The following is an 11,331-nucleotide window of genomic DNA, read 5'->3' on the forward strand; positions in this document are numbered from 1 at the left end:
CAAAATGTTCCCTGGAAAATAAGTGTGCGACACAGAAGAGTGAGTAGTTGACCGCGATAAAAGATGATTGTAAGGTAATACAACTGTCTCTAAAGTTAACGATTTCTGTTATATAGAGCGAAAATATCGATGTGTCAACGAGCATTGATCTCTAAGTGCGTGTGTACCATGCACGCAATTATATGTTACTGTCAATATCGGAGCAATTCGTCAAGTTATTTTCTAGTTGAAGTTATTATTGTCATTATGTGTCGTGTTTTTTTTTTGACAATCAAACATTTTAACAGGTAGTTAGATATTGGCTCTTGACAACAACGCATCCTGTGGACAAACAATTCGTCTTTGTATTATTCTAAGACATAAGACGTTTGATCGTTTATGTTAAATAAATAGAAAGATCCCATTGCTTGGGGTAAAGAAAACAACTTTCGCGTAAATTTAACTTTCTTTGATAACCATATTGATCACGCGTGCCTAATTATTTACAGTTATGTGTTTTAGAAACAGAAACTGTATATCTAGTTTATAAGACTTCATTTAAAAGAATTCATTTTAAATTAATTAAAAATAAATATTTTCACAAGTGTTGCTAAAGTATAAAGCATACTCTTAGAAAAAGACTCACGAAAGTAGTGTATTTTGCAAGCTTTTATTTAACTATTCACTAGTTTGTCGCCTTTTTGTCATGTTTTAACTTTTGTCGCCATTTCCTTCGTCTTACTGTCATGTCGGCAGTCATAGTAGAATATTGCAATCATATTTAAGCCACTTCTGCCATGCTTATTTGTTTGTCAAAATCCTATGACAACCAAGTATTTAGAACAAATAATGGCGGGCTATAAAATATCTCCTCTATCCTAATATATAAAAGCTCATGTGCGCACTTCTCTCTCTTTCTCTCTCTCTCTCTCCCTCTCTCTCTCCTCTCTCTCTCTCTCTGTCTGTCCGCAAAATAATATGTTAGATGTTTCAAATGTATAACTACAATTTTATTTAAAGAAGAAAAAAAAAATAAAGGCGTATTCGAATGTAGAAAAACAGCTTTAATTATGCAACAGGAAAAGCTTTGGTAGTTGTGAAAAGAACGCATAAAACAGTGACGTTACTAATGTTTATACATCAACTAATGACGTCATCTGCCGTGTTTAGAATAAAAAGAAACGAACTATTTCGTTCAAATTTGATTTAGATCTACGTACGCTATGAAATGTATCCAATACAATTTTTCCGGCCTAAACGTATAAAATTTATTTTATCTATTTGGATTCCAGATCTAGAGGTTCTAGTTCTAGATTCTAGACTAGATCTAAATATACGCAAAAACTAAACGCAGACGCTAAGATCTAGATTCTATATTTAGACTCTATCTACTCTAGAATCTCTTCCAAAAATGAAATTATCTTTTAAACTATTTCAGGCCTTAATTGTTTTATAGATATCTTTGTTTGTTTAGCTATGGAACTAGCTAATTTGGGTTACAAAAATTAATTTGAAAGAATAGTCATATTCACGTTAGTTAAGTGTTTTTAGATACGTCTTTCATTCTCCGTAATTTATATGGTGCGTGAATAGCCGAGATGATAGTGTACTTAATACCACGCAGATGGTGCGCGTTCTAGACACGCCAAGTTAAACTTCATTTTTTTTATATGTGAATCTTCCGATTTTAGATTATAAAGAAAGGAACTACTTCATTAAAATTTGATTTAGATAAAGATCTATTGATCTAATCATCAAGACGTACGCTATGAAATATATACAATTTTATCGGTCAAACTAATACAAATTACTTAAAATAACGTAATGACTAGTCAGATTTTTAACTGAATCATTTAAGTCACTTAATCAGCGTGTGCCTGTGTTATGTTAAATGTGTCTTTTTTTTAGCTAATTAGTTGTTATTTTTGCTTTGTCACTAATATCGTTCAGCGTGTAGTAAAGCACATTGCGCTTTGAGCAATAACTATTTCAAAAATTATTTTTCTCAAACAAGTACATTTTAAAATATATAGGCCTATAATTCACGGGTACCGATGGCTTGTACTTTAATAAGTGCCGATGATTAGAAGTTTGACCAATGTAAATACTAGATATATACATTCAAAATTTCAAGTTCTTTAAAACAATACGTTTTGTAACTTTATTTTTGTTTTATTTCTCCACTTACGAAAATGATCGTGTTTTTTATCACTATTATTAAACGAGTTAACGAACATTCAAAATATGCTTCTTTTAAAATAATGACACATTTATATTCACATATGTATATTTTTTTTTATCAAATGCAAAATCAAGTGCATTTCTCTTTATAAGTGTACTTTAAATTATAATTTTGTAAATCATATCGCAATGTTTCGTTAACATTTATTAACGTATTAAAATTTATTTTAATTTTTTTTTCTAAGCTAAAAAAATACAAAAGCTACATTTCAACACAAGTACACAAAATGTCGACAATCAATGCCAGTGGTGTGTATGTAACGCAACCAACAGCAAAACTGAGAACTGACTCGCCATTAACAGAAAATATGGCGGACCAGGTCACTGTCGCTCTGTTATTTATTGTAAAGCCTACAATAGGTGTCGTAGGTCTGATATCCAACACATTGGGGTTGGTTGTCTTAGTAAAAGACGGCCTTCATAAATCATCGGCAATTTTCATGATGTCTTTGGCGATAGCGGACTCTTTGTGCCTGATGGGTGCTGTCTCACCAGCCAACTTACTGTTCTATACAATAGCTCAAGATCGCACCCATACGTATGCTGGATGGTGCTATTCTTATAGCATTGCTCTATTTCTTTATATCTTATGGCAGATCACGTTTTCCTGTGCCAACTTTGGATTAGTTGTATCGCTGTCTGTCCCACCCATCATCCCCATAGAGCGGTACATAGCAGTGTAGGCTACTCCCACTCACATTAAAAAAAATCATGACCAGTAAACGAGCTACAGTTATTGTCGGCGTCATCTATATATTTTGGCTGCCGTGGGTTGTCTTCTGGGCGACGTGCGCCACTTTTCACTACACGCCATCGGAAATCGGAGATAAAACACTTTCATTTTTTTGTCAGACGAATTGGGACGCACTTTTTGTCATGAATTACTAAATTATAAACTAACTGACCAGCATTCTCCCACTGGTCATTGTCTTGCTCGGTGCTCTATTGGTCAGCATCAAAATAAAGCTGACCCTTAGCATGAGGAAGAATATTTCAACCAATCAGCGATCAAGTTCTCAACGGACAACCAGGACACTGTTTACCGTCTAAGTAATTAACTCAATGGTCAACTTCGCCTACTTCATTACCTCCACGCTACTAGGCGAAGAGATGGATACAAATCCACACTTCATCACATCCACGCTGCTAGGCGAAGTGATGAGTACAAATCCACACTTCATCACATCCACGCTGCTAGGCGAAGTGATGAGTACAAATCCACACTTCATCACATCCACGCTGCTAGACGAAGTGATGGGTACAAATCCACACTTCATCACATCCACGCTGCTAGGCGAAGAGATGGGTACAAATCCACACTTCATCACATCCACGCTGCTAGGCGAAGTGATGGGTACAAATCCACACTTCATCACATCCACGCTGCTAGGCGAAGAGATGGATACAAATCCACACTTCATCACATCCACGCTGCTAGGCGAAGTGATGGGTACAAATCCACACTTCATAACCTCCACGCTGCTAGGCGAAGTGATGGGTACAAATCCACACTTCATCACCTTCACGCTGCTAGGCGAAGAGATGGATACAAATCCACACTTCATCACCTCCACGCTGCTAGGCGAAGAGATGGGTACAAATCCACACTTCATCACCTCCACGCTGCTTGGCGAAGTGATGGATACAAATCCACACTTCATCACATCCACGCTGCTAGGCGAAGTGATGGGTACAAATCCACACTTCATAACCTCCACGCTGCTAGGCGAAGTGATGGGTACAAATCCACACTTCATCACCTCCACGCTGCTAGGCGAAGTGATGGGTACAAATCCACACTTCATCACCTCCACTCTGCTAGGCGAAGAGATGGATACAAATCCACACTTCATTACCTCCACGCTGCTAGGCGAAGTGATGGGTACAAGTAGACACTTGGAAGAATTCTTGTTTCAAGCTCTTTACGCCTTACTCTATATTGGAAATACCAGCAATATCTTTGTTTACACATATTTAAATAAAAAGTATAAAACCGTGTTCTTTGATTTATTCGTATCATAAACAGAAACAAACCTAACTGAAGTGTTATTATCAGGTAAACGTATTCTAATTAATATTTTGTCAGGCTTATATATTTCAATTAATTAAAGTATAAATATCTTTTAACTCTTTATGTTTTCATATGTAACCTAACTCATGCCATTGTTTTTTGTATTCTTTACACTTGTTTTATGATATAATTTTTATAATTTCTAATGCAAAAACATGACAATGTCTCAATTTCTGGGTTTCTCGCGTATATCAGACATTCTATTATGCTATTTTGCTATTCTATAAGAAAACACCTCATATAAAGTCGATGTTAAATTATCTTTTTGGATTTTTATTTTACATTTCAGTATTGCTTTTTATTAAAAGTTAATATTTGCTGCTACTGATCTAAGACTTGGTGGTCGATAAGGAATATTGTGTAGAGTTTCTGTGACTTCGGTAAATCAAGAGATAATGTGGTACATTAGCCGGCGTCATACGTATTATCTAATTAGGTAATAATTTGTTGTCTTCAAAGTTTGAACCAAATTAAAGCATTAGAAGTGGCTCCATGTGTGCCACAATAAACAAACACTTATTTTTTTTTAAATGTAAAGCTAACAAAGTAGCTTATAAAATTAAATGTTTCTCCTGAATGTTTCGAAAATAAATTATTTCCTTTAGAATAAGTGGTATCTATATATATATATATAAGTGGTATATATATATATATATATATATATATATATATATATATATATATATATATATATATATATATATATATATATATATATATATATATACATATATATATATATATATATATATACATTGCTAAACAAATAACTATAGATAATAAACTAAAGTTACACACATTCGAGTTGTACACTTTCAGCTTTTAAATTGCTTGATGTTCACAATTAAATAAACACAACGAAAATAGACACGTGTCCGACCATGTCACTGCTCATCACGCCACACGTTTTGTACCCTCTAGTGAGTGGCAGCGTGGCTTTTAGAGTTGGTGTCGGACAAAACTAATATTCAACGAGTGAAAAGGTGACGCGGTAAGCAAGAAAGTGACGTTTTAGTGTAGGTTCGTTTTTGCCGGGAAAGAAGCTTCAATTAGTCTTGTTCTCGTCATGTTGGGGTGTAGAAGTCGTCGTCCCGTCTATTGTCCATGTAGCCGTATGTATTTTTACATAATTAAAGATGGAAATATAGCATCGTCTTTCTGTATTCTCTACTGGATTGTTCGTCCACGTTAAGCATCAACCCTGTCCAAGCGCTCTCATTATAACTGACTAGATGACACATATATACATTATTTTTAGGGCTCCTGTGAGACCTGACTACTACCATTTAAGGAATACCACTACCATGAGCATTTACATCCCAATGATACAGGCAATAATCGCTAGACACAATGCCTAATATTTTCTTATTCAATATTTATTCGACTACTATTCTCGTTTAAAACTATATTTGATATCGGTCTTACACGGAGTATCTCTTACTTTCTCCCTAGTCATAACTCCCTAGCTTGCGTACAATAACAACCTGTTCTTATCTCAAATCTTCACTCTCTTTCATCCGCGTCATCAAACATGAATTCGTTATATCTCTAGCACAGACACTCATTCGCATCAACATACCCTGATAAAACACGTATCATAACAATGATGTATTTAATATAATTTTATCATGACGCACCAACCAACCAACCAACAAACCAACCAACCAACCAACCCCCCAACCAATTAACCAACCAACCAACCAACCAACCAACCAACCAACCAACCAACCAACCAACCAACCAACCAACCAACCAACCAACCAACCAACCAACCAACCAACCCACCAACCAACCAATGATGTATGTAATATAATTTTATCATGACGCACCAACCAACCAACCAACCAACCCATCAACCAACCAACCAACCAACCAACCAACCAACCAACCAACCAACCAACCAACCAACCAAACAACCGACCAACCAAACAACCGACCAACCAATCAACCAACCAAACAAACAAACAACAAATAAACCAAGTAACCAATCAACCTACCTCTACCTACTTACCCCATCTGCCTGCCTCACTCCCCTACCACCCCTACCTTCCCTACCTTCCCCACCTACCCCAACTACCTACCCCTTACCTACCCCTTACCTACCTACCTACCTACCTACCTACCTACCTAACTATCTACTTACCTACCTACCTACCTACCTACCTACCTACCTACCTACCTACCTACCTACCTACCTACCTACCTACCTACCTACCTACCTACCTACCTACCTACCTACCTACCTACCTACCTAGCTACCTACCTACCTACCTACCTACCTACCTACCTACCTACCTACCTACCTACCTACCTACCTACCTACCTACCTACCTACCTACCTACCTACCTACCTACCTACCTACCTACCTACCTACCTACCTATCTACCTACCTACCTACCTACCTACCTACCTACCTACCTACCTACCTACCTACCTACCTACCTACCTACCTACCTATCTACCTACCTACCTACCTACCTACCTACGTACTTACCTACCTACCTACCTACCTACCTACCTACCTACCTACGTATCTACCTACCTACCGACAGACCGTCCGACCGACCGACCGACCGACTGACCGACCGACCGACCGACCGACCTACCGACCTACCTACCTACCTACCTACCTACCTACCTACCTACCTACCTACCTACCTACCTACCTACCTACCTACCTACCTACCTACCTATCTACCTACCTACCTACCTACGTACTTACCTACCTACCTACCTACCTACCTACCTACCTACGTATCTACCTACCTACCGACCGACCGACCGACCGACCGTCCGACCGACCGACCGACCGACTGACCGACCGACCGACCGACCGACCGTCCGACCGACCGACCGACCGACCGACCGACCGACCGACCGACCGACCTACCGACCTACCTACCTACCTACCTACCAACATACCTACCGACCTACCTATATATATATATATATATATATATATTACTTTTGAGGTGTTTTTTTATGTACACTCACTTCTAAAATTAGACAATACAATTAGGCGTTTTATTTGTTTGTCTCTATAAACAATGACGTAATTAATAGTGAGTAGCATTTTCAGCGTCCCATTCTCGGGCATCCCCGTAGACGGGGAGGGGAGAGGCAGAGCCCCTCAAAGAACGTCTATCCTCCCCCTAATGAATTATAATTGATATAGAAAATATACACTCTTACCTTTGTCTACCAGATACTAACCCCCGGAAAATTTAAATCAACCCCCCCCCACCCCTGGAGAAAAAACGTCTGCAAGAAACACTGGTCTCATGTGTTGATCATACAGACTCTATGTAGACCGGAGATTTATAATCTAGATACTTTACCTACTTTTGGCCGCTAAACTTCAATCAAGCAGACATTGTTTCTTTTAAGCTTTCTTTCTGCAGGGTGCTTATGAACTGTTCGCGGTGTTGGCTAAATTATCGGGCGGGTGGGGGGTACTGATAAAACATATTTTCTACTAAATTCTTTAGTTTTGGGGGGGGGGGGGGTGGTAAACGTTATTCGTGGTAGAGGGCGCCCCTCCAAGAGGAGATAACGGAAAGAAACTCTACATGTATACTATTTTTAACATTAGACAAATCAATTAGGCGATAATGCTGACGTCATTATAATTGTGTATTGTGTGTTCTTGTTAGACACAGAAAGTCAGACAGAAAAGCGGGACTATTATTATAGATATGCACATATTACGGACATATATATCATACTACATCTGTCCCATAAACCGCCAATTTAAAAAGGGATACGTTATATTACATTGCGGATTTTCCCGCTATTACGTGTCAAAAACAATAGTAAATATAATAATAGATTTAAACTGTTAATAAGTTATTTTTTCCAATTTTCTTGGATAATAATACAATATCCTAGAAGGACGTATGAAGCATTATCCGAATTGTAGTGCATTGCTGGATTAAAAAAAATGTTAGCCTATAATTACACGTGGTCTTTTCAGTTCTGTAGTTTCGTAATATTTGCTTATACCTAGTACATTTAAGCTATTGATTGTAATTTGGTGTATTTTATTCATTTATTTATTAATTTAAACGATGTGTGTAGATAACACATTTAAAAATAAAATAGATGATATGGTGGACGGTAATACGAAAGTATCAATTGCTACTGGAATACACAGTTAAAAAAAACAGAGCTCACCATCGGAAGAACAGAACGATTAGAATCTGCGCTGTAGCTTAGAAGTCAATTATTTTCTCAATTACCATACACAACTAAAACGTAAGTAGGCCTATTCTATAATAAGTTAGTTTGATTTATTGATGAGTAAATTTACAAGTGTATTGTCATGGATTGTGGTCAGGCTTAATTAAATAATTAGGAATGTGATTGTATATTTATGTAGACCAAAGTTCGACATTAACGCCATGTTGGCCACAAGGGAGAGATGTGATTACTGATGTTAAATTCTAAGTTTTGTTAAGTTCGCAGTTTTATTTCAAGCTTGTATGCAAAAGTATTCACAAATACTAGACGTTAAAACTATTCCACGTAGATATGGAATCATAGTTAATTGAAGTAGCCGAATTTGTCAGTCTATAATAATCTCACACGCACTCGTGACCTATTTTTTTGTTTTACCATGAGAGCTGCGCGTGTGATAGTGTGCTACACACTGCAAGCTTGTACACACTTGTTTTTCCCTACGCGAGCAGGACTGTGCGGTTTACATTGTCGCATGACGGTAAGCGCTGGCTCGCTAATGAAACCTGTCATTCTTGCAATACGTTTTTTTAAGGGATGAGGTGAGCGGGACAGAACACTACGTTTTAGTATATGGCGTGTAAGCTTATAACATTATGAATGTGTTAACACTATTTTATTTATTAAAACAGTGGTCGTGCATTGATATCCCTAACTTGCATTGATACCGCTTATTATAAGGCTTATTTCAAGATTTTACACAGTATATTTTATAAAGCAAGAAAGAGACTGTAGGTAGTCATGCAAAATTATAATATTATTGGGGAAGGTAAGGCTGTGTACCGAAGCTACGTATGTCTTTTGGGTATGGGTGTGTTGGGATGGTACTTTGCCATTTTTGTCGATAAAAGGTGTGGGTCTTGTTCTACTCATTAACGTGTTGAAATGTCCTGACTGACTCTAAGCTATATGCTATAATTCGTGTATGAATACACTCTGCTGGCAGACCCTGTAATCCAGGGCAGGGTGGAGGGGGAGAAGTGGAGAGTTCTAATAAATAAATTAAATAAATATACTGCATCATAGTAGTCACTTTAATACCCAAAGAAAAAGCACATAACATGCTTTTGAACAAATAAATATGGAGCCCATGAAATTTATTTTAACAGTTGCATCGGAGATCTAAAATATGCTACTTCTTGAAAAACAATAATATGGTCCCAAGTCGAGTAACTCAGGGCGGGTCAATAACGCTATTGTAGCATGCAGACGTTATTATATATATAGTTATTTTTTAACATTATATTTCTGTGCGATTTAATTTGAAAAAAAAATTAATAAATAATACCAGCGAATTATAGTTAGGCTATATAACAAATATTCTAATAAAAAGAAACCATAAAATTATTACATATGTCTCACTTCCTTTAAGTTTTAAGTCAATATTACAGGGGTGTAGAGCCGGGGGGGGGGGGGGTACATATGTCCCCGTGCGCCGACCATAGTGGCACCAAAATGCTTTGGAAAAAAGAGCTCATTTTAGCTGCAGTCAAAGTCAAGAAATTTAACGGCTACGAGCCTTTACATAAAAAAAAAATTAAAATTAATTAAAATTAAAATATTTAAATTTTTAAATTTTTAAAAATTAAAAAATTAAAACGTTAAACAATTAAAATTAAAAAATTAAAATTAAACTAATTAAATTTTTTTAAAAGTAATTAAAAATTAAACTAATTAAAAATAATTAAAAACTAATTAAAAACAAACAAATAAAAAAACTCATTGAATTTAAAAATAATGGACTTTATGTAACTAGGTCACCGTGGTGATTACGTCACAAGGCCACTCCCCTCACCTGACCTACTGACCTACTCCACCTTCACCCACCTGCTCACCCAACCGTCAACCAGCCGCTCACCTGAGTGAGGTGGGTGAGTATATATATATCTCATTGTACCTCCGCCTCCGCCTCCACCTTCCCTCTTACCCACCTTCTCACCCACCTCACCCAGGTGGCAGAGTATTTTACTATATATTCTTTGCGCCTTCGCCTCCACCTTCACCCTCATCCATGCCTCCTTCACCCTCACCCAACTCACTCAGGTAACATTGTCGCGTTATGCAGCTTATGTTACAATCACGCCACACATATATTGTTAAGCACGTGCATATACTCTCGAACAAAATTGTCTTCTGTCAAGTTTACACCGTCCTTATTTGTATCTACAAGTCTAGTCTTATTGTATCTATCTTTGCTATGAAATCTCCCCCTCCCTTACAATTAAAAAAAAAACTAACTGTATTAGTTTTTTTTCTGTTTTTTAGTCATTCACCGTACAAATACAAATTCATAGCGTAATTACATGAACATTTCAAAAACAAAAATATCAGCCTTTAAATAATTAAAAACGACAATAATGTCGTGCTGTATCCTGATCTGTCAGTAGAGAATTGTGAATCTTTATCATTTGTATTGACAGTTCTACAAAATGTACACCACTTAATAAATCTTTTTCATCTGTACACAGTTCCACAAAATGAACACAACTCATCACCAGCATAGACAGTTTCCCTTGTTATACCCGACGTGAAAATGTTCCTTCGAGCTTTATCAACACAAAAAACGTGATTCTTTTCAGCTTCTGTAACTGTAAAGAAAATTATTAGCTGAAGTTACCGTTACGACGTGGTCGAAAAATTGACCGCGACCATGCGTAAGGCGTCTGTTATCTGGTAATGATGACCCTTGCCGTTACGATTTGGTCGAAAAATTGACCGCGGCCATGCGTAAGGCTTCAGTTATCTGGTTATGATGACTCTTTCAATTCGTTTCGGTTCCTCTGGATGTGTTAATTGGCGTGTT

This window comes from Physella acuta, unplaced genomic scaffold (genome assembly GCF_028476545.2).
Source record: "Physella acuta isolate Inbredline_101_S28 unplaced genomic scaffold, ASM2847654v3 ptg001547l, whole genome shotgun sequence".
NCBI lineage: Eukaryota > Metazoa > Mollusca > Gastropoda > Physidae > Physella > Physella acuta.